Source organism: Hippocampus zosterae, chromosome 1 (assembly GCF_025434085.1).
Source record: "Hippocampus zosterae strain Florida chromosome 1, ASM2543408v3, whole genome shotgun sequence".
In the NCBI taxonomy this organism is placed as follows: Eukaryota; Metazoa; Chordata; class Actinopteri; order Syngnathiformes; family Syngnathidae; genus Hippocampus; species Hippocampus zosterae.
This window is the reverse complement of record NC_067451.1, coordinates 37273441-37297315: the sequence shown is the minus strand read 5'-3', so window position 1 is coordinate 37297315 and position 23875 is coordinate 37273441.

Below are 23875 nucleotides of genomic sequence, written 5' to 3'. Positions count from 1 at the left end.
TTAGAAAACACTGGAGTTCCTTGTGATTGGTTGGGGTAGGCCAGTCAGCAACTGCTTGTATCTTCACAGGGTCAGGTTCAAGCTGGCCCCTGCAATGATGTAACCAAAAAAAAAAAAAACACCCCTGGTATATGAAACTCGCACTTTTCAGTCTTAACAAGCAACCTGTTCTCCAGGAGCCTTTGGAGAAGCATTTGCACACTAGCAATGGCCTAGGTACCACTCATAATGCGTGAATCATCTGGCACCCGCTTGCAGATCAGCAGAGCTTTTATACACAGGAGGTGATTGCTGATCAGCTGTGTGTGTGGGAGTACCCTCCGGCCCAGCCTGGTAATCACAACCTCCGGGGTGAGAGGACGCTGCCCTGTCACTGCCAACTCGATTGCACATCAGCTATTAGCTAATGGAAAGTATAAAGAGGCTGACAAAGTCCATGACCTCCGAGTGAAACAAGAATGCAACAGATTAGGGAATGCTTCAAGCGTTGATGGCTTCCTCTCAGCTCCCTTTTCCACCAAAGAGCTAACCTCGGTCATCAAACAGATCAAGACTGGCAAAGCTCGGGGCCCTGATAATATTCCATCTGAGTTCTTGAAATACTGTGGCCCAAAATGCATGAAATGGCTACGCAAATACCTCTCAGCCTCTATGAAGCTATACCGAAGATCTGGCGGAAAGCTACTGTGGTTTCCCTGCTGAAACAACATAAACCTCCCGACGACCCAAGGAGCTATCGCCCTATCTCACTGCTATGTGTTCCGTATAAGATCTTGGAACGACTTCTCCTGACCAGACTTGACTCAGTGGTGACCCCCAGCTGCCTAAAGAACAAGCTGGCTTCCGACATGGACATTGTACCACCCAGCAAATAATCAAGCTGACCAGTACTATTGAAGATTCGAGAAGGGAAACAAGGCTGGAGTTATCTTGGTTGGCCTAACTGCGGCATATGACACTGTATGGCATCAAGGCCTGATACTGAAGCTTCTCCAGATGATTCCGGACAAGCAAATGGTTCGCTTCCTGAGCAATATTCTTGCAAACCGAAGCTTTGTGCTAAAGATCAGCGACGGACACCGCAGTCGACCCCGCCGCTTGAGAAATGGAGTGCCACAGGGATCATGCCTCTCGCCTATGCTCTTTAACATCTATATCAGCGATATGCCCAAAACCAAGTCTCATCAATATGGATATGCTGACGATCTTGCACTATGCTACTCCCACAAAAGCTGCCGCATGGTGGAAGAATCACTAACTGCTGATATGGTATTGATACCAGAATACCTGAGAACGTGGAGACTTAAATTGAGCTTGGCAAAGACTACCACCACACCTTTCCAACCTAAACAACATGGAATCTAAGTGCCAACTCACTGTCTACCTGCATGGGACTCCACTCCCACATAACCCATCCCCCACGTATCTAGGAGTGAAGCTCGACCGACATCTCACATATAAACAGCACATAGATGCTCTTCGTGCCAAAGTAACAGCTCGAAACAATCTGCCGAGACGCCTAGCTGGCTCATCCAGGGGTGCAAGCACTCACACACTCCGTACAAGTGCTCTTGTGCTGACTTACAGCACAGCTGAATACGCAACACCAGTGTGGTGCTGAAGTACCCATTCAAAGAAGATTGACGTTGCCCTCAATGACACCATGAGGATAATCACCGGATGTCTGCGTCCCACCCCCACGGAGTTCCTACCAGTAATGGCAGGCATTGCCCAAGCCAGCTTACGTAGAGTAAAAGCTACCCACTGCCTTGCTCAACATGCTGTGCTGGACAAAAACCATGCCCTAAACCAGTTGATCGCCGAGGTACAACCTGGAAAGCGCCAAAGGCTAAAATCTCGCCACCCCAGAACTCCAAACTGCAGAACATCTCCCCTACTACCGTCCCATTCATCGACCACCAGATGGCAACTTGAACCTCACAGCACCTAATGAATCTACTGTCCAATGGCTGCAACGTCTGGACATTTAACACCGCAAAGCTGCCCTCACACGCGAGAGAGAAATAAAAGATTATTTTCATAGCTCTTAGCTATCCCAGCCCAGTAATCTATGAGTCTATGTAAACTACGTCATCTCCACATAGAGCAACTTGGCGTTGACAATAAACTGACATAGGAATAGATAAATAAAATGATCCAGTGAACAACATCATCATCTCTTGTGTCGCTTCAACTGAGATGTGAGTGACATAAACACAGGACAAGACAGCTGTTAATCACTTAATCCGAGTGATTGACAGCTCTCAATCCGAAACAATTACGATAGCCTACATGACGGCCTAGGACCTATGATTTTGAGATGATTAGAATGTTGGCGATTTTATTGCTAACGGACAAGCATCACCTGACGCCGTTATTCATGGTACGGCTGATGGAGCTCTCTTAGTGTTCTTCCAAACCGATCCTCTCCCGCATGCAGTCCCAACGTGGACAGGTAGCCGGTCATGCACCTCCGGCCATATGATGGACCTTTCTATCACGAGATTACACATTAACTAGTGTTTTCTATATGGCTAACATTTACAACAAGTGTAAATCTAAAAGAAAACCTACCTCATATATTAATCGAAGCAACGCACTTTCCAGCTACGCTTCATTTCCAAGCATTGCCGAATGCCCATCTGCTGCAACTTCAAGGAAATTTCGGCGTGGGTCAAACCTCTGTTGAATAACTGTTTGACGACAGGAGAGTGTTGTTCCATCACTGCCATGCCGCCACTGCACTACCCGAACTGCTGCGCGCAGAACTTCCGGGTCACTTAATTCAAACAATTAAATATAAAAATCTAATTCAGTCAAGTGGCCTGTTTTTCTGTTTCGTATTTTTGATCCGAGCCTAAAGTCGAAATATGAAAAAACAGGCTTATATTCATTTTTCATGTTGGATAAAGAAAACGAAAAACAAAATTATCAGTCTCCTTTTTAATTTTTTCTTTTCGATTGGCAGTTGAAAAATGAAAGAACGAATGATACACGGAATTTGTCACATCCCGCTTAGATGACTGCAACGCTCTCCTCTTCGGCCTACCTAAAAAGTCTCTCCATAAAATCCAGCTGGTTCAAAAGGCTCTACTCGCATCATTACAAAAACACCCTCCCAGCAGCACATCACCCCCGTCCTTCAGCAACTCCACTGGCTCTCTGTCCAACACCGCATCAACTACAAATTGCTCCTATGTACATATATGGCCATCCACAATCTGGCCCCTCCATACCTGTCCGACCTACTTCAGGTGCATACCCCCACTCGCTCCCTCAGATCCTCGTCCTCCCTCCGCCTGTCAGTGCCCCCTGCCCGCCTTAGCACCATGAGAGCCAGAGCCTTCAGTCACGCTGCTCCAAAGCTCTGGAACAATCTACCTCTGGACCTCCAAAACTGTACACCTCTCTCCACTTTCAAGTCCCGTCGAAAAACACACTTGTTCAGGATTGCCTACAATACATAACTTCCATTTCCTCTGTTTTGTGATTTTATACAATATTTCTTTTATTCTTTATTTATTCCCCTTTTATTATTTATTTATTTATTTATTTATTTATTTATTTATTCCCCTCCGTGAGTCGTCACCTTACCGTGGTGGAGGGGTTTGTGTGTCCCAACGATCCTACAAGCTAAGTTGTCTGGGGCTTTATGCCCCTGGCAGGGTCACCCATGGCAAACAGGTTCTAGGTGAGGGGCCAGACAAAGCACGGCTCAAAGACCCCAATGATGATGGCAATAAATGGATCTAGGTTTCCCTTGCCCGGACGCGGGCACTACTCGTTGGCAACCGCCTGGTGGCCGGGCCTACACCCCTGGGGCCCGGCCGGGCACAGCCCGAAGAGGCAACTTCGGTCCTCCTTCCCATGGGGGCCAAAGGGGTCGGGTGCAATGTGAGCTGGGCGGCAGCCAAAGGCGGGGACCCTGGCGGTCCGATCCTCGGCTGCAGAAGCTAGCTCTTGGGACATGGAATGTCACCTCTCTGGCAGGGAAGGAGCCCGAGCTGGTGTGTGAGGCAGATAATTTCCGACTGGATATAGTCGGACTTGCCACCACACACAGCCTGGGTTCTGGTACCAGTTCTCTCGAGAGGGGTTGGACTCTCTTCCACTCTGGAGTTGCTCACGGTGAGAGGCGCAGAGCAGGTGTGGGCATACTCATTGCCCCCCGGCTCAGTGCCTGTACATTGGGGTTCACACCGGTAGACGAGAGGGTTACCTCCCTCCGCCTTCGGGTGGGTGGACGGGTCCTGACTGTTGTTTGTGCATATGCACCAAACAGCAGCTCAGCATACCCACCCTTTTTGGAGTCCTTGGAGGATGTGCTGGAGAGTACTCCAGCTGGGGACTTCCTTGTTCTGCTGGGGGACTTCAATGCTCATGTGGGCAATGACAGTGAGACCTGGAGGGGCGTGATTGGGAGAAACGGTGTTTTGTTATTGGACTTCTATGCTCATCACGGATTGTCCATAACAAACACCTTGTCAAATATAAGGGTGTCCATATGTGCACTTGGCACCAGGACACCCTAGGCCGCAGGTCGATGATCGACTTTGTAGTTGTATCATCGGATTAGCGGCCGCATGTTCTGGACACTCGGGAGAAGAGAGGGGCGGAGCTGTCAATTGATCACCACCTGGTGGGAGTAGGCTCCGATAGTGGGGGAAGATGCCGGTCCGTCCTGGCAGACCCAAACGTATAGTGAGGGTTTGTTGGGAGCGTCCGGCCGAATCCCCTGTCAGAAGGAGTTTCAACTCCCACCTCCGACAGAGCTTTTCCCATGTTCCGGGGGAGGCGGGGGACATTGAGCCCGAGTGGACCATGTTCCGTGCCTCTATTGTTGAGGCGGCCAATCTGAGTTGTGGCCGTAAGGTGGTTGGTGCCTGTCGTGGCGGCAACCCCGGTACTCGCTGGTGGACACCAGCAGTAAGGGATGCTGTCAAGCTGAAGAAGGAGTCCTATCGAGCCTTTATGGCCTGTGGGACCCCAGAGGCAGCTGACGGGTATCGACTAGCCAAGCGGACCGCGGCTTAGGTGGTCTCCGAGGCAAAAACCCGAGCGTGGGAAGAGTTCGGTGAGGCCATGGAAGCCGACTTCCGGACGGCTTCGAGGAAATTCTGGTCCACCATCCGACGTCTCAGGAGGGGGAAGCAGTGCACCACTAACACTGTGTACAGTGGGGATGGGGCGCTGCTGACTTCGACTCGGGACGTTGTGAACCGGTGGGCAGAGTACTTCGAAGACCTCCTCAACTCCACCAACACGCCTTCCTTGGAGGAAGCAGAGCCTGGGGACTCTGAGGTGGGCTCTCCTATCTCTGTGGTTGAAGTCACCGATGTGGTTAAAAAGCTCCTCGGTGGCAAGGCCCCAGGGGTGGATGAGATCCGCCCGGAGTTCCTCAAGGCTCTGGATGTTGTGGGGCTGTCCTGGTTGACACGCCTCTGCAACATCGCGTGGTCAACAGGGAGAGTGCCTCTGGATTGGCAGACCGGGGTGGTAGTCCCTCTAAGGGGGATCGGAGGGTGTGTTCCAACTACTGAGGGATCACACTCCTCAGCCTCCCTGGTAAGGTCTATTCAGGGGTGCTGGAGAGGAGGGTCCGTCAGGAAGTCGAGCCTCAGATTGAGGAGGAGCAGTGTGGTTTTCGTCCCGGCCGTGGAACAGTGGACCAGCTCTACACCCTTAGCAGGGTCCTCAAGGGTATGTGGGAATTCGCCCAACCAGTCTACATGTGTTTTGTGGACTTGGAGAAGGCTTTTGACCGTGTCCCTCGGGGAGTTCTGTGGGGGGTGCTTCGTGGGTATGGGGTACCGAACCCCCTGATACGGGCGGTTCGGTCACTATACGACCGATGTCAGAGTTTGGTTCGCATTGCAGGCAGTAAGTCGGAATCGTTTCCAGTGGGGGTGGGACTCCACCAAGGCTGCCCTTTGTCGCTGTTGGGTTTATTATTGTTTAGTAATCATACATTCACGTATTATTCGGTTGATTCTCGTGTCGCCATTTTATGCTCGCAATGAAGAATGCTTCTGCCTGTCAGTATAGTTTGATTTTGCTTGCAAAGAAGAACGCTTATGCTTGCAATCATTAGTTGGCTTTGCCTGCAATGAAGAACGCTTATGCTTTCAATAAAGATTTATCCTTTATTATTTACTCACATCTATAATCATTATATGTTCTTCATTATGTGCTCACTTTTGCTTGCTGTACTGTGTGAGAAGTTAGGGTCGCAACCACCTTTCCGAGGACGTGGCTGGGAAGAGATAACTGTTAAGACTAAACAGCGAGCAAGGCTGAACCGTGAATGGAGACATCAACACCAGCTGCAACGGGATGTTTATGTCTATTTTCACACATGTACGTAAATTGCACTCACATACACACACATAGTCAAACAAGTTCAGTGTGTGTTCAACAGCCCCCACCCTTTAGGTTGGACACACCTATGTAGTAGCTTTTCCCAATAAATGAGGAGGTGAAGGGGGAGATCGTTAGGGTTCCGTGTGGAGAACTGAAACCGAACGCTTCTCCTCGTTCCCTCCTGGTACCAGAATCGAGTCTCCTGTCTCCTCCTTTTGGTTATTCTTGAGTGTCAATTTGGACCAACCTGACAGTCGCCCATTCTGTTCATAACCTTTATGGACAGAATTTCTAGGCGCAGCCGAAGCGTTGAGGGGGTCCGTTTTGGGGGCCTCAGTATTGCATCCCTGCTTTTTGCAGATGATGTGGTGCTGTTGGCTCCTTCAAACGGGGCTCTCCAACTCTCGCCGGAGCGTTTCACAGCCGAGTGTGAAGCGGTTGGAATGAAAATCAGCACCTCCAAATCTGAAAACATGGTCCTCAGTCGGAAAAGGGTGGAGTGCCCCCTCCGGGTCGGGGAGGAGATCTTACCCCAAGTGGAGGAGTTCAAGTATCTTGGGGTCTTGTTCACGAGTGGGGGTAGGAGGGAGCGGGAGATCGACAGGCCGATCGTTGCAGCATCTGCTGTGATGCGGACGTTGTATCGGTCTGTCGTGGTGAAGAAGGAGCTGAGCCAAAGGGCGAAGCTCTCAATTTACCGGTCGATCTACGTCCCAACCCTCACCTATGGTCACGAGCTATGGGTCGTGACCGAAAGAACGAGCCAGATGAGGTGGCTTGCGCATCTGATTCGGATGCCTCCTGAGCGCCTCCCCGGTGAGGTGTTCCGGTCATGTCCCACTGGGAGGAGACCCTGAGGAAGACCCAAGACACGCTGGAGAGACTATGTCACCCAGCTTGCCTGGGAACGACTCGGGATCCCCCGGGGAGAGCTGGAAGAAGTAGCTCGGGAGAGGGAAATCTGGGCTTCCCTGCTAAAGCTGTTGCCCCCGCGACCCGGCCCCGGATAAGCGGTAGATGATGGATGGATGGATGGATTTCTTTTATTTTTACATGATATTGTCTGTACAGTGTCCTTGGGTGGCATGAAATGCACTTTTAAATGAAATGTATTATTATTATTTTTATTCATTCATTCATTCATTCATTCATCTTCCGAGCCGCTTGATCCTCACTAGGGTCGCGGGGGGTGCTGGAGCCTATCCCAGCTGGCTTCGGGCAGTAGGCGGGGGACACCCTGAATCGGTTGCCAGCCAATCGCAGGGCACACAGAAACAAACAACCATTCGCACACACACTCACACCTAGGGACAATTTAGAGTGTTCAATCAGCCTGCCACGCATGTTTTTGGAATGTGGGAGGAAACCGGAGCACCCGGAGAAAACCCACGCAGGCCCGGGGACAACATGCAAACTCCACACAGGGAGGCCGGAGCTGGAATCGAACCCGGTACCTCTGCACTGCGAAGCCGACGTGCTAACCACTGGACTACCGGGCCGCCTATTATTTTTATTATTATTATTATTATTATTAATTAAAGGGAAAAAGACACAGAAGGTCCCTGGAAGTGGACTCTCCAAAATAAAAGCACAGAAGGAAGAGTTCCTGTGATGACACATGACACTTGAATCAACCCCAACAAATTAGGTAGCAGAATACTGGCAGCAAATGTCCAGCATGCTGTCCACCACTCCACAAGCTGACTAATCACAAATCACATGCCTGCACCTTCCCCTTCCTCCACTTTACCAACACCAGGCACTTCAGCTTGCCATAGTCCCCTCTACAGTCCCCAGTTGTCACTGTCTCATCCTGATCCTGCTGCCATCTACCCCATTCAATCCATCATCACAGCCAGACACCCTCACTACTATGATAACAAGAGAAAATATTTTAAAATATCAAATACCAACCTCCGCCCACTCCCCCAATCCACACTGTCACCCACACACCACAAAATCCTCAAACTGGCTCTATTTAACACCCGCTCACTCAACAACAAAGCACTCGTCTTACACGAATTTATAACTGACAATAACCTGGACTTCCTCTTTATCACTGAAACCTGGCACAAACACCTACATCGACAAGCCCCGCCTCACCGGCCGAGGTGGTGGGGTGGCATCAGTCCATAAAATAGAGTTTAAAATCAGCACTATATCCACCTCACTGGTGCAGTCCAAAATCCTTTGGACTGCCTTAACTTCACTCAACATGTCAACTTCCCCACCCACACCCACGGTCACACTCTGGACTTGGTCTATTCCACCGGTCTCACCATTGAAAAACTCTCTAGCACCAACCTCAACATTTCCGATCACCTGGCTATCTCTCTGGACCTCCACCTCCCTACCCCCATTCCCAAGGTAAAGCGCACCATATCATTCAGAAACCTCAAATCCGTTTCCCCAACTGACTTCTCTACCTCCGTCCTCAACCACTTGTCCATACTACTTCCTCCACTGTCCCATGACCCCACTGTTCTCACCAACTACTACAACAGCACTCTCTCCTCCTGTCTTAACCAACTCGCCCCCATCAAAACCAAATCTGTCTCCTTCACTCGCTCAGTCCCCTGGTACACCCCAGAACTCCGCAAACTTAAAACCCGAAAACGGCAGTTAGAAAGCCTCTATAAAAAATCTGGTTTAACTGTTCATCTCCTCGCCCATACTGATCACCTTCAGCTATACAAGACCGCACTCAACTCCAGCCGTTCCACCTACTACTCCAACCTTAACCACACCGACTCCAACAACCAAAAGGCTCTCTTCTCCACCGTCAACAAACTCCTCAAACCCAGCGACAATATTTCAACCTCTTTCACCGTTGACAAATGCAACTCATTCCTATTCCACTTTCTATCCAAAATCGACATCCTCTACAGTTCACTCACCACCTCACCTGTCCCCCCTCCCTTCCTACCAGCATCCATCACTCCAACTACTTCAACTCTCTCTGAATTCACACGTCTCCATAGCCGAACTCACCAATATCATTTCAACAATGAATTGCTCCACCTGCACACTGGATCCCATCCCATCTTCCTTCGTCAAGCACTGCTTCCCCACCATCTCCCACCTCGTCATGAACATTGTCAACTCCTCCCTCAACTTTGCCTATGTCCCCTCCTCACTCAAACTGGCTGCCGTAACCCCCATCATCAAAAAACCCGGACTCTACCCTGACATCATGAGCAACTTTCGACCCATCTCCAACCTCCCCTTCTGTCCAAAGTCATAGAACGTGCCGTAACATCTCAAATTAAAACCTACCTAAACAACAACCAACTTTTTGAACAATTTCAATCTGGATTCCGCACACAACACAGCACTGAAACAGCCCTCCTTAAAATCACCAATGACCTCCTCCTCGCCTCTTACTCCGGCTTACTCTCATCCTCATCCTTCTTGACCTTACAGCTGCCTTTGACACCTTCAACCATTCCATCCTACTCTCTCGCCTACAGTCCCTAAACATCACCGACAAAGTCCTTACCTGGCTACACTCATATCTCACAGACAGGAAACAATTCATACACAAACAACTGCTCTTCCTACACTGCCCCACTGTCCCAAGGTGTCCCCCAGGGTTCTGTGCTTGGTCCTCTTCTCTTCATTCTCTAAATGATGGCCAAATCATACGTCATCATGGTCTCCAGTTCCACTGCTACGCTGATGATGTCTAATTGTACATATCCACCAAATCATTTACCCCAACAACCCACTCCACCCTGTCTAACTGTCTTTCAGATGTCAAATCCTGGTTGCAAACAAACTTTCTCACTATTAACTGTACTAAATCTCAACTGCTTATAATCGGTCCTCGGTCCCTCACCCAAACAGCCACCAACTTTACCCTCACTATAGATAACTTCACCCTGTCCCCCTCCTGTCACTGTCGAAACCTCGGTGTCCTTTTTGATAATAACCTCTCTTTCGATCAACACATCAACCGAACCACCAAAACTGCTTTCTTCCACCTCAAAAACATTGCTCGTCTCCGCCCATCACTTTCTTTCAACGCTGCTCAAACCCTCATCCACGCCTTCATCACCTCCCGCCTTGACTACTGCAATAGCATTCTCTATGGTACAACCTCCAAGCTCCTCAATAAACTACAAGCTCAAAACCTGGGGGGACCGAGCCTTCTCTGTCGCCGCCCCCACCCTTTGGAACGCTGTACCACAACACATCCGCAACTGTACTGACCTCCAATCCTTCAAATCATCCCTAAAAACTCACCTGTTCCGCTATGCTTTTAATACCTTTTAATCTCTTTTACCCATTTTTCTTTTGTTTATCTAAATGTGCTTTTGTAAATTATGTATGCTTGTTTTAAATGCACATTTTTATCCTGTGTTTTTATGTTCTTGTAAAGTGTCTTTGAGTGGGATGAAAAGCGCTTTCAAATAAAATGTATTATTTATTAAAAATTCGTGTTAAAAATATTTGGCTGGATTGGAAGTATATTTTTTTCCCCCACAAAAGCCTATCACAGTAATGTAAGCACAAAATGAAATAATGACCTCCAGAAAAGTTAAATTTTGAAAAAAGGCACAGGCAACACACCCTGTCACCCCAGGGGAGTACGGTGGGCAAAACACTAGTTTTTCATGCACTTAAACAATTTTGTTGACGGAGGGAACAAAGTGGTATCCCCCATGCACAACGGTGCTCAACATGCAGTGAGTCATCTGCATTATAGGAGCAGCAGCCGTGGTGGCAATGTATATATTCTAGAGCTGTCAGTTTAGTGCGTTTTTATTGGCATTAATTTAAATGAATTTTAACGGGATAAAAAATTTTCTCGCAAGATTAACGCGGCACACGTCACAAGCGGATGTTACGTTGCTCCATAAATACACCAGAAACAAAACAACAAGCGCGCTGCAGAAGTCCACGCCCATGTCTGTTTTGCCAGCCACGGCAGCGAGAGACACCGAAAACGGATACTTAAAGAGTTTATGAATGGAAAGTTTACTTTTAAAAATTTGCCATATTGCTCCAATGACAAGACCAAAGTTATCTGTTCTTCTCTCTCTCTCTGTATCATACAGGTATACGATGTATGCCACTGGCGCGATTGTTACTTGTTTGGAACTATTTTGTGTGGAAGGTTACAGTGTTCTGTGTCCATGTAAATAGAGCGGGTGGAGCTTCTCTGTGTTCGTCTGACAGTGACAGTGCACTACAGTGGTAGCGACCTAGCGAAAGTAAAATGCCTCCAGTGTTGTCATCGAACCAAGTGTAGTCATTCGAAATGAGTTCTACACAAAACCGTAGAGAGACTTCCGCGCAAGAAGGACCAATACAATCAACATAGCCTGACTGACAGTACGGGGGAAGTGCGTGTGCTTGTTTGTACGGCCGGCAGTTTCCAATATAGCGGCACATAATGAACACTGGTGTCTGATGTCTCGTTATTCTTCAACAAACATACAGAAACAGACTGCTGTGTTCAAAGCAAACTTGAGAAAAATGAAGTATGCAACCATGGTTTAAATCCACTATAGGCTGAGTACTAGTGTACCTTAGATGTGCACTTTACAATGTTATATTGCTCTGTTTTGATTTCATAACAAAAAAAGCTGTTAAAGCAGCTGTTGTGTGACAAAATATTTTTTTCACCGTTATTGATGGACAGTAATATTGTGTGAGAGATTATGTGTGAATAACTGCACCAAGTGAAAAATGTTTATGTAAAATTGAAAATCGAAATTGTTATTTCAGTAAATATTTGCATTTGGCACATAGAAAACTGATTCATGATTCAATGTTGATGAGAGCATTAAAATGGGGAGAAAATAGGACAAAAAATGTAAAAGGAAATTAAGAAACGATAAAAAATGTGTGAGTAATCACGATTAATTTTTTCGTTGATTTGACTTAATTATGACAGTTGCATTTTTAATTAGATTAAATATTTTAATCGTTTGACAGCTCTAATATATTCACATCTTGCCCTCTTGCCATTGGCAAACCCTGTTGGTTGCAACATGAATGAATGCAGAAGGGCTCTCTCCAAAGTTCAAACCAACAAGCCACTGCCCCCCCCCAACATCCCCACACCGCCTTTTGCTTCACAGTGACGAGAATGGCAGACACAGCAAATTGATGGATAAATAATTTTCAAATCAGAAGTCAAGAATAATTACAATCATTGAGCACAACTATTGTTCAAGTTACTGTAAAACGTGACAAGATGCAATTTGTGAATACAATATCTCAACATTATTTATTACAGATGACTAACTATCAGATTTGAAATGTTGGTCCAGATTTTAGCTAGCATAGTGGAAGTTGACATGCTTGTTTTGCATATACTGATGTGGTAGACAAGACCTGGCCCTCAACCCTTGAGTTTGACACCTGTGATTTCGAGAGTTGTCTCATTAACAAAAATTAATACCTCAATTCCGCTTCAGGCGACCACAATGCCACACTATATGTAACAGTATATAGTATATAGTATATAGTATATAGTATATAGTATATAGTATATGGTATCTAGTAATATTTCCACACTTTCCGATCAATGTATTGCTATTTTAAGATAAGATATCCTTTATTTGTCCCACAGTGGGGAAATTTACAGCCTCCCTCAGCAAGAATGTGGGTAGAAAGAAGAAAGGAGAAAAATCTAACAAACACTGTTCAATTAAGTGCAATATAAATACAAAATGGATAAATCGCAGTGCTATTTACAATGGTTTTTCACATCATTTAATTATTATTAGGCGCCCCGGTAGTCAAGTGAATAGCACGTCAGCTTCACAGTGCAGAGGTATCGGGTTCAATTCCAGCTCCTGCGTGGGTTTTCTCTGGGTGCTCCGGTTTCCTCCCACATTCCAAAAACATTCGTGGCAGGCTAATTGAACACTCTAAATTGTCCCTAGGTGTGAGTGTGAGCGTGGACAGTTGTTCGTCTGTGTGTGCCCTGCGATTGGCTTGCAACCGATTGAGGGTGTCCCCCGCCTACTGCCCGGAGACAGCTGGGATAGGCTCCAGCACCCCCCGCGACCCTAGTGAGGATCAAGCAGTTCGGAAGATGACTGAATGAATGAATGAATAATTATTCTTCGTCTTCATCACTCTGATTCTTTTTCCCCCGTGAAATGGTTCGAAAATGCGTAGCGCAATGGCGAACCGTGCAGCTGGTCATTGTTCGGCCGCATCGCGGTTAAAAGTCTCTGGCTGAAGGAGCTACCTAGTGCTGTCAGGGCGGGCTGGAGAGGGTGGGAGGGATTGTCCATCATGGCTTTTAGCTTAGTTAGCATCCTTCTGTTGCCCACCTCCTCCAGAGTGTCAAGGGAGCAGCCCAGGACAGAACTGGCCTTCCTGACCAGTCGCTCCAGTCTCTTGGCTGAGATGCTGCCTGACCAGCAGACAATGACCGAGGGCCACCACCGAGTTATAGAAAGTCTTAAGGAGCGACCCCTGAACCCCAAAAGACCTCAGTTTCCTGAGTAGGAGTCTCTCCTTTCCCAATCAGGGTGTCCGTGTTTGTAGACCAGTCCAGTTTGTTGTTCAAAAGAACACCTAGGTACTTGTAGGAGGTCACCCTCTCTATGTCCATACCCTGGATGTTCATCGGTGCCGGTGAGGACTGTTTCCTGCAGAAATCCACAACCAACTACTTAGTTTTCCTAGGGTTGATTTGGAGGAGATTCTGCTTGCACCAGTCCACAAAGTCCTGCGTCAGTCCCCTGTACTCCTGATCGTCCCCCTCTGTAATGAGGCCAACAGTCGCAGAGATATCGGAGAACTTCTGAAGGTGACAGTTTGGAGTGGCGTGTCTGAAGTCCGAGGTGTAGAGGAGCCTGTCCGACTCACAGCTCTGCAACCTCACGCACTGCGGCAGATTTGTGAGGTAGTCTATGATCCATGCTGTGAGATGGTGGTCCACTCCAGTGTTCTGCAGTTTGCCTCCCATTAAGTTGGACTGGATGGTGTTGAAGGCACTGGAGAAATCAAAGACCATGATTCTCACAGTGCTCCCAGCCTTCTCCAAGTGTGACAGCACTGAGTGGAGGAGGTAGATAATGGCGTCTTCCACGCCGATGCCAGGCTGATAGGCAAACTGCAGCGGGTCCAGTGCCGGGCTCACCAGCGGTCGAAGGTGGGCGAGGACGAGTCTCTCCAGAGTCTTCATCAGGTGTCTGTAGCTGTTCAGCTCCTTAGGGTGGGGGGTCTTGGGCACTGGGACCAGGCACAAAGTTTTCCACAGCTGTGGAGCTCTGCCCAGCTTCAGGCTCAGGTTGAACATGTGCTGGACAATGTCACACAGCTGGTCAGAGCAGGTCCTGAGGAGCCGGGAAGTGATCTTCTCTGGACCTGCTGCCTTCCTCACATTCATCTTCCTCAGTTGGTTCCTCACCTGCTCTGTTGTGACGGACAGGCAGGAACCAGGTGACATTTTATGCATCATTTTTTCTGTTCCAAGTTTTATACTTTGTATCGTGTTGAGAGTTATTTGGCCAACCCACTTTAATCACAAAAATTATATGCTTGTTAATTTCTGTTGGTCAAATTTCTTATGACAACTCTTTGAGAAACAAACAGTATGATCACATAGCTTGTCTTTTCGTCGAATGAGACTCGAACCAGTGTTGTTCTATGCACTGTCAGTCATAAAAGCGTGGCCCCCCGAATGCTGAACTAAAATAGCTTTTACTTTTGAAACAAAATCATAAACTCAAGCCAGCTAGGAACCGCTGACTCTTCCCCAGCCTTCCTGTGTGGATTTTGCATGTTCTCGCAATGCCTGCGTGGGTTTTCCTTGAGTACTCCGATTCCCTCCCAAATCCCCAAACCAAGCATCGGAGGTTGATTGGGCACTCCAAAATTATCCCTCAGTGTGATTGTGAGCGTGAATGGTTGTTTGTCTCTGTGTGCCCTGCGATTGGCTGACGACCAGCTCAGGTGTACAGCTAGGATGAGCTCCAGCACACCCGGGACCCTTGTGAGGAGAAGCAGATTTGAAAATGGATGGGTGGATGTATCTTCATTTACTCTCCATGGAGCAATTTACTAAAGCATTATCCTCCATTGTAGTGAGTACCGTTTGCTTGGCAACATACCAACACTAGATTTCATGCAAGTATTCACATTTAAAATGCTTCAAAACACACTGCCATTAGGTCTCCACACTAAACGTGTGTGCGTGTCACTTAAGATTGAGTTTAATTAACTGATCAATGAGTGTCTGTTTACCCTGCATCTGAAGGACCCATTGTTGCTGTGTGCTGTGCAATAGGGAGAAAGACCTTGCATTGTGTGTCATTGAATTAAGATTTGTTAATTTGGCTTTCTTAATTGCAAGAATCACAAGAAGAAGCCTCTTAATTTCCCATCATGCTGACAGCAATATACAGAACCACAATGAGCCGTTTAGTGGGGAAAACGTGTCCGCAGACTCTAAAATGACACTTCTTTTATGTGTGTGTGTTGGGTGTGGGGGGGTACCCACATCCACAGAGCAGATGTGAAGGGTTCGATTCCGGCTCCAGCCTGCCCGTGTGAAGTTTGCATGTTCTCCTTGTGCCTGCGTGGGATTTCTCCGCGTACTCCGGTTTCTTCCCACTTTCTAAAAACATGCAGGGCAAGTTAACTCAAGAATCTTAATTGTCCTTAGATGTGATTGTGAGTGCGGGTGATTGTTTGTCTATGTATGCCCTGCGATTAGCTGGCAGCCAGTTCACTGTGTACCCTTCCTCCTGCCCGAAGACAGCTGGGATAGGCTCAAGCACGCCCTTGACCCTCGTGAGGATGAAGCGATTAGGATGATAGATGGATAGATGAATTATTGTGTGAAATGCATTATTCAGGTGTCGGTGTACTTTACTCAGCCACCATACTTCAGAAGTTTATTGGCCAAGTAGGTAGAACACACAAGGAATTTGTCCCCGGTATAACATGCTGCATTAGTATCAGCGTACATGACAAAACGGACATGACAAATAGGTATGCAAGAACATTTCGTGATGTAAGTGAGAAAATGTGCAAAAGTATCAAGCAGAGCTAAAGTGATCAGTGGTAGAATACAATACGATGACAGTTTGTACAGTTGGTGCAGAAAATCATTGAACCATTTTAGTGTGACCAGTAGCAGTATTTGTAGTACTAGAAGAGTGACTACGTCAGTGACTGTTTAAGGAGTTAATGGCTAGAGGGAAGAAGCTGTTTAAGTGTCTGCTGGCTTTGGTGCGCATGGATCTGTAGCGCACCATCATCAATCACCTCCTGCGTTTAAGAGCTCTGCTGAACTGCAAGCGGGTGCCAGATCATTCACGTATTATGAGTGGTATCTTGGCCATTGCTCCTGCACATGCTTGCCATTTTTGTATTTTTGTGGATACTCAATTGTTCTTGTTTGTCTTGTTCCAGTGCGTGCCTCCCTGCCCAGCCTGGCTCCACGTTTTCCTCCCCTGACCACCTTACCCTGCACCTAGTGGTGGGCCCATGAGGCCTCATGAAGCGTGCTGACACAATGACACGCTGTGTTCATACTGTGTTGATACTGTGTCACTGACGACTGACACCTGCTGGACTTTCAAAATCCCTGCAAGCAACCCACTTGAGGGCGGACGCTTTTGCTTTCTGCTCCTGTCCTCCCACCCCCACCCCCACCCCCACCCTTCCCTGCTCGCCACTCAGTCCATGTGCTGTCTTTGTCTGACTTTTCCTAGCCTCCTGTCATATTTTCACCCAAAAACAAGCATGGAATTAGTTGGCTGGTCTCTCGATGCCATCGACAAAATTTTCTCGATGAGAAGAACAGGCAGTGGGGAGTCTACTTGCCCCTCAGGGACTTTTGCTGCTGGGTACACCCTAGATCCTTGGAGGAAGCGGAGAGTGGTGTGCCTGTCAACACTGTCCGTTGAGGATGTGGATGACATCTTCATTATCGGCCTTCCGATAACAGGTATGCTGCTGTTTGGTGTTAGCAGTTTCCTGATCTATCGCAAAATTCAACCGACGGGAGCGGCTCTATTGGAAGTGAAGAGGCTGCCGGTCTAAGGTGCGGATGTCCAACACTCAGACTCAGACTGTGCTCAACCACAAACTGTTGCGGTTTTGGAGCGTCTCTGTAAGATGGTCAAGCACTTGGAGAAACTGGAATCCGTGCTCAAATATTGACTGAAATCACGGATTTGGCTATTCAACGCCACTAAAGAGACATAAGCCACGGACTCAAGGCTGTCTTAAATTCTTGGGCAGCCTGCTACCAAAACAACATCTGCTATCTCGACCTTTCCCTGGTCAAGATATCATGTTAAACGACTTTGTTTGGCACAATGTGTACTTTTCCCATTGCTAAACCTAGTCAGAGAGTCAACAGCCACCACTCCTAGATGCCCTCATTTCTCCACAGGTATGTCAACAGAATCAAAAATGAGTACACCCAACTGAAAGTCCCTGCAGCAAAGAAATTTTAAAATACAAATGTCCACAGGTGGCTCTTATTCGTCATGACACAAGTGTCAAGCAGACTAATAATGGGTTTTACGTAAAGAAAACCCTTTCCCATTTCATGTTGTTAGCAATGGCACCATATGTAAGAGAGTCACAAGACCTGAGAAAAGTAAATTGTTGATTTACATCACAAAGGGCAAGGCTACACGATCAGGACAGTTTTACTTATCAGTTAGAGTCCTGTAACCTAAGTGGTACAAACATTTCAAAAATTTGGAACTGCTTGTTATGCAAGTTCACTGGAGTTATCTCAGGAATTGAAAACTTTGGTGACTATTTCCCATGACCAAAAACAGTGCATGGTATTTTCAAGACCATCTGGCGCACCGTATTGAAAGGCGTAGTGTCACTTACGCGTGCTATTCCTGTATTTAACACATACACAAGATACATTACAGACGTAGGCATGGTAAGTACGCTAGCTACAATATGGTAGCATGCATGCACACTAGCTTGTTTTCAAAAATGCGATGGAAGCAAAATTGAGTTCAGTTGTACTTTACTGAGTATTTAACCATGTACTCATGTTATTTTTTTGATCAATCCTTATCCTCAAGTCTATCAAAGCCCTAATCTTCTGTATCTGAACCTCTCGTCTCCTCACTGCTGCTTACCGAGCCTGCCCAACTCCAATGGGAGCCAATCAGCTTATGCTAAACAAGTCCAAACATAATGAGAGCCAATCAATGTCCGCTTCAAGCTGTGACTAACCGCTTTTTCCCCACCCTCAACAATTCGAACACAGGTTCATGCTATAACTATCAAAACATGCTCTAATTATCTCTTCTGAGGATAATTTAAGTCTAGGAAAAAAAAGACCCAGCACGGAAAAAAAAGCATATGACAGTTACAACAAGTCACAAGACATGACATGTAATGAGGGGGCAGATGGATGGGGGGGGGGGGGGGGGGGGGGGAGCGCGACGCTGGCTGACCAGTGAGCTGTCAGTCCATTCCAGCACTCAGCAGATCAGTTCACGTCACGGAGAAAAACCAGGAGCAATGAAGGCGGTGACGACAAGGGTGTCTATGCGCGTGTCAGGCTGCAGCTGCTACGTCAATGTCTTCTCATGGAGACAGTCCTGGCTTATCGATCGATGGCCGAGAAGGAGGGGATGATCGCAGGGCACTACCTTCCATGCGTAAGTTCTTCCAGGGGAAAGGTCGAGATAGCAGATGTTTTGGGAACGGCTGCCAACAATTCCAGACACCCTTGAATCCGTGGTCTGTGTCTCGTCAATGGCGCCGATCAGGCAGCTTCTTCACTTCCAATAAAGCCGCTCCCGTCGGTTAAATTTTACGACAGATCAGGAAACTGCTAACACCAAACAGCAGCATACCCGTTATCCGAAGGCCGACAATGTACATGTTTTCCACATCCTCAATGGACAGTATTAACAGGCACACCATTCTCCACTCACTCCAGGGATCTAGGGTGTACTCGGCAGCAAATGTCCCCAAAAGGCAAGCAGCCTCCCCACTACAAGTATAATGTATTATTAATTATATTTATTTATTAATAATTTGTCTTCTTTCAATGTTGTGTGACTTGACAGAGCAGTTTAAAATAATTTTGTGGGTGATCATTGTCTTTTTTAGTCAGATCAAATTTCCTCTTCTATGTGCTGCTATATTGGCAGTAACTTCCCAAGGCCTCCAGATGCAGTATTGCAAGCCCCGTTGAATGAACCGATAGATAGAAACTGTATTTACTTTATTTATTTAGATTTAAGATCATCTGAACCAACCAGATTTCAGGTTCAGTTTAGCAGGGCCTGCACGATTCCCAGGTCAACCATTTTCTGTCCTCTGATTGGTTTAGAGCGATTTATTTGGGATTCATTGCATGAGGCTGGGAGCAGATGACTGTACTGTACATGAGTGAAATGTCAATTTCACGGCAGACTTTCCTCCCAAAAAAGAAAAGAAAACCTGGACGTTGTGACAATAGGTATTAGAATGCTTGAAGCTTGAAGGTAATCATTTGACACCTTCACAGTGGCCACATAACTACATAGCTCTACATATCATCACTGCTTCTAGCAAAAGACAATGGAGTTTTTCAACAAATATCAAGCTTCTCTGGTGAGTAATATGTATTTTATTTAAAGTTTTATATTTGTATGACATTATTAGAAAATGATTGTGCACTACTATACTAAAATGAAGAGATTTTGAGTTGAACATTGTGGTGTAATCACTGACAGAATGAAAATTGAGTGTGAATATCAACCCCAACAGTACATTCACCTGCCTTTGTTCAGTGCAGGTAATGTGGGTTCCGTACTCGTTAAGTGACAGAGTGAAAGTGAGTGACAGTGGTTGCCTCTGCATTGACTGGCGACAAGCTCCGGGTGCAGTCCGCTTTTCACCTAAAATCCGCTCGGATGAACTCCGCCACTCATGACCCTGAACAGAGCAAGTGGTGTAGACAATGGATGGATGGATGCTTTAATGGAAGATAAACCGTTGAACTATTTTCATCACCAGGCACTGTAACGACTGCTTTGCAGATTTACTCAGCACTCAGCAAGTCAAGTCAAGTCAGCTTTTATTGTCAAATATGCTCTATGTGTAACATACAGCACAGATGAAATTACTTTCCTCTCTCAACCACAGTGCAAACATGTAGTGCATTGAACACCCATACAGCTAAAATTTACATTAAAATTCAATAATACATAAATATATAAATATGTTACATAAAAATAAATAAACAAAACACTCTCGTGGCGCCATTTTTAAGTCAAAATAATAAAAATAACACAACACAACACATAAGACACAGACAGTCGTGCAATCTTCACCACTTTTATGCATACACTTTGTTGTTTGAAGCAGTTATAGATTAAAGAGGAGAGGATTAAAGTGTCCTTTCACCAGTGGGTCAGAGACGTCATGCTGAAAATGTGCACACGTCTGCTACAAGCTAAGCTTTGAAAGTAAACACGAAGCTGTAGCGTCCATTGACGAAAAGAGATCGTAATCCGCTTCAAACTCCAAGCCGTGACTCCCAGTTACAAATCCGCATCGGCGCTCCACGCGAACACTCCTTTCTTCTCATTGTCGGCTTCTTACAAGGCAAGCCTTGTAAAAAATGCTGAAAAAAGTCCACATCAGGTCCACACGACGTAACAACAAACACAAAGTGACAAAACAAACACAAAAACAACAAAAAAAAAGCAAGACTCATGAGAGCACTTGCCAACGGGTGCCTACTCGGGCGCCACCTTGACTTTAAAGATGTCAATGTCTTGGTGAGAATGAATAGGGAATTTTTTTTTGTGGGATGGGGAAATTTTTGGCACGTTGAAAACAATTTCCAAGGTGAATTGAATCAGTTGAACATATTAAATTTGGAATGGAATGACTTGAATCAGTTTTGTTTACTGTGCCTTTGGAAATTAATGGATAATAATTGGTGGGAATTTTGTTTGTGAAAATTGTGAAATTTAGAATCTTGTGTCCCGAAAATGAACTGAACATTTACAATTTCAATTCGGAATGATTGCTGTAATTTATTGAATGTTTCATTGAGAATGAATGGATTTTTTAGGTGAAAAATGTGGAATAACAGTAAAAATTTAGATATTTTTGGCATGTGGGAATTTTTGGGAATGTTGAATATTGTCCCAAGGTAAAATGAATTAGCTGAACATGGTGAATTTGGAAGGGAGAATGACAAAACTATATTCTGTCTAATATGCCATTGGGATTGAATCGTGAATTTTTGGAGGAATTGAATTGTTGAAAATATAGAAATATGTTCGTATTAAGGAGAAATTTCTGGCATGTGGAAATGTCTTGTCCCCAAGGGGAATTGAATAAATCGAACATGTGGAATTTGGAGTGTGATTGATGTGACTCTTCAATGGAAATTAAATGGTGGATGGAAATTACTTTAAAAAATGTGTGTGTGTGTGTGTGTGTGTGTGTGCGTGCGCGCGGCTGTATGTCTGTCTGATTTTTGTTTGGCCCTTCTTCGAGTGCCTTGGGTAATAAGAACAAAATACTTATCAAGATTAGTATTGTTATTATTATTAGCAGAAACATTAGCAGTCAAGGTGACAAGCAGAGGGGTTACTGAGGGACTGGGTGAGATTATGGAGCAGGAACCAGAAATCACAGGACTGGTAGAGATGTGTGGAAGGCTGCTGTGCTATGGGTATTATGCATGTCATCCACCATAAAAAATGTGATCTAAAATCATCGTCACCACTGATTCGTAGTATAGCAACACTTTAGACTACAAATTTCCCCAGTGTGGGACAAATAAAGGTTATCTTATCTTGTTTGTTTATTTTAATCATTAATTTAAATAATTACAATCTTAATTAATATTCATGGCCTTGCTATATTGCAGGAGTGGGAAAAAAAATTGGGCCTTGGGTAGCACACATACCTAAAATTCCAGAGCTGAATCTCCAGCCCAGTATGTATCTGGTTGTTTGTAATCTGTACGTATAGTAAGTTAAATTAAAATTGAATCATTAAAGTCGTCACTGAGGAACAAAACATAACACAGGCCAAAAAAGCCACGCAAACTACAAAGGTCACTTAAATTATTCTCAAAAGTAATGAACAACAGAGAATACGTGCTGAAATGGTGCATTTTAACAAGCAGTCCCTCTTCAGTTGAGGGCAACCAGACAAGAACAGCAAATAAGTGTGTAGGATAGATGAATAGAAAGAAAAGTAAAATAAAAAAAGAGCAAATATAGGTATTGGGATGATTTAAAAAACATGACCAAATCTGTTACCACAATTATGTCACCTTTGGGAGGTATATACAGTATGTGATGGATTGGAGATTCTGCAAATGTTTAGATTTATCTGGGTGGCTATATGTGTTTTGTGTGGAGACAGCAGGCTAAAGGATGAAATTGAATAAATTAGCAATGTCTGGCCTGCATTTGATTGTTTCTGACTGGAAATCTACTCAAGCCACAAGGGGCCCCTCAGCAGTCTCTCTTTCTCTTTTGTCTTCCCTTTCTTTGCCCATGCAGTAATACTGTATGTGTGTTGGTCTCTTTCCACTTGTGGCATTTCTTGCTTGCAAGAAAATGAATTGATATTTCGTAGGCCTGATTTATGGATAACGTGATGTGACAGCGACAAATGCATGGGTGAGAATGGTTTCGAAAGCCTCGGTCCAAATGAATGTTATTAGAGCGAAAATGCACATTTCTTTGTATTGGCAGCAGCAACAACCCCTCATAGTCCTGCATATGAGTTTATATGAGCTGAATATGGATCAATTTCCTGGGTAATTGAATTGATACTGTCATGCATGGGGGCAGTGCCACATTGCTCTGCAGGGCGGATGGCGGTCTGATTGAATTTGGATGGGAGGAAAACATCCAGGGATGTGTGCGTGTGATTTTCTCTCTCGCTGTGTAAGAACGGTTGTCAGCTACCACTGCTGAGATAACACACCTGACTGTTTTCATGATTACTGCCGTACAGCCAATTGTCTTCCGCTTATCTGCTGCCACAACCTGACACATTCAAATATACAGAAATGCTTATCCACTCACAAGCAGACTGATATTTGTCACACGACATCAAGGCCATTTAAGATGCCAGGTTAGGCAAGCATACTACTAAATATTCATTTTGTCTCTCCTGGTTGAGATTTGCTTCCATTCAGCTACAACCGATTGATGAGAGAGCAGAGGGGATCCGACGGCTGCTAATTTACTCCCCATAGCCCTGATTAGAAACACTACCACTGTATTATTAGAATGGCAGAGGGATGCAAGAAAGGCTGGGGCAGCAAGGGAATCTGAGTGTAATATAAGGCGGGGCATAATATAAGGCGGGCAAGAGTGCAATAAGTGATGAAATGGCAGGACTAATTGGGGGGAACCTAAAAAAAGAAACAAGAAATGGGAAGCATGGGGGAAATTTAACATCAGGGCAGTTTGGTGTGCAGTAAGAATAAATAGAAAAATGAAAACAATTGGGAGCAATGGCTAAAGGAGTGATTGAGGATGTACGATAGCACGTCGACTTCACAGTGCAGAGGTACCGGGTT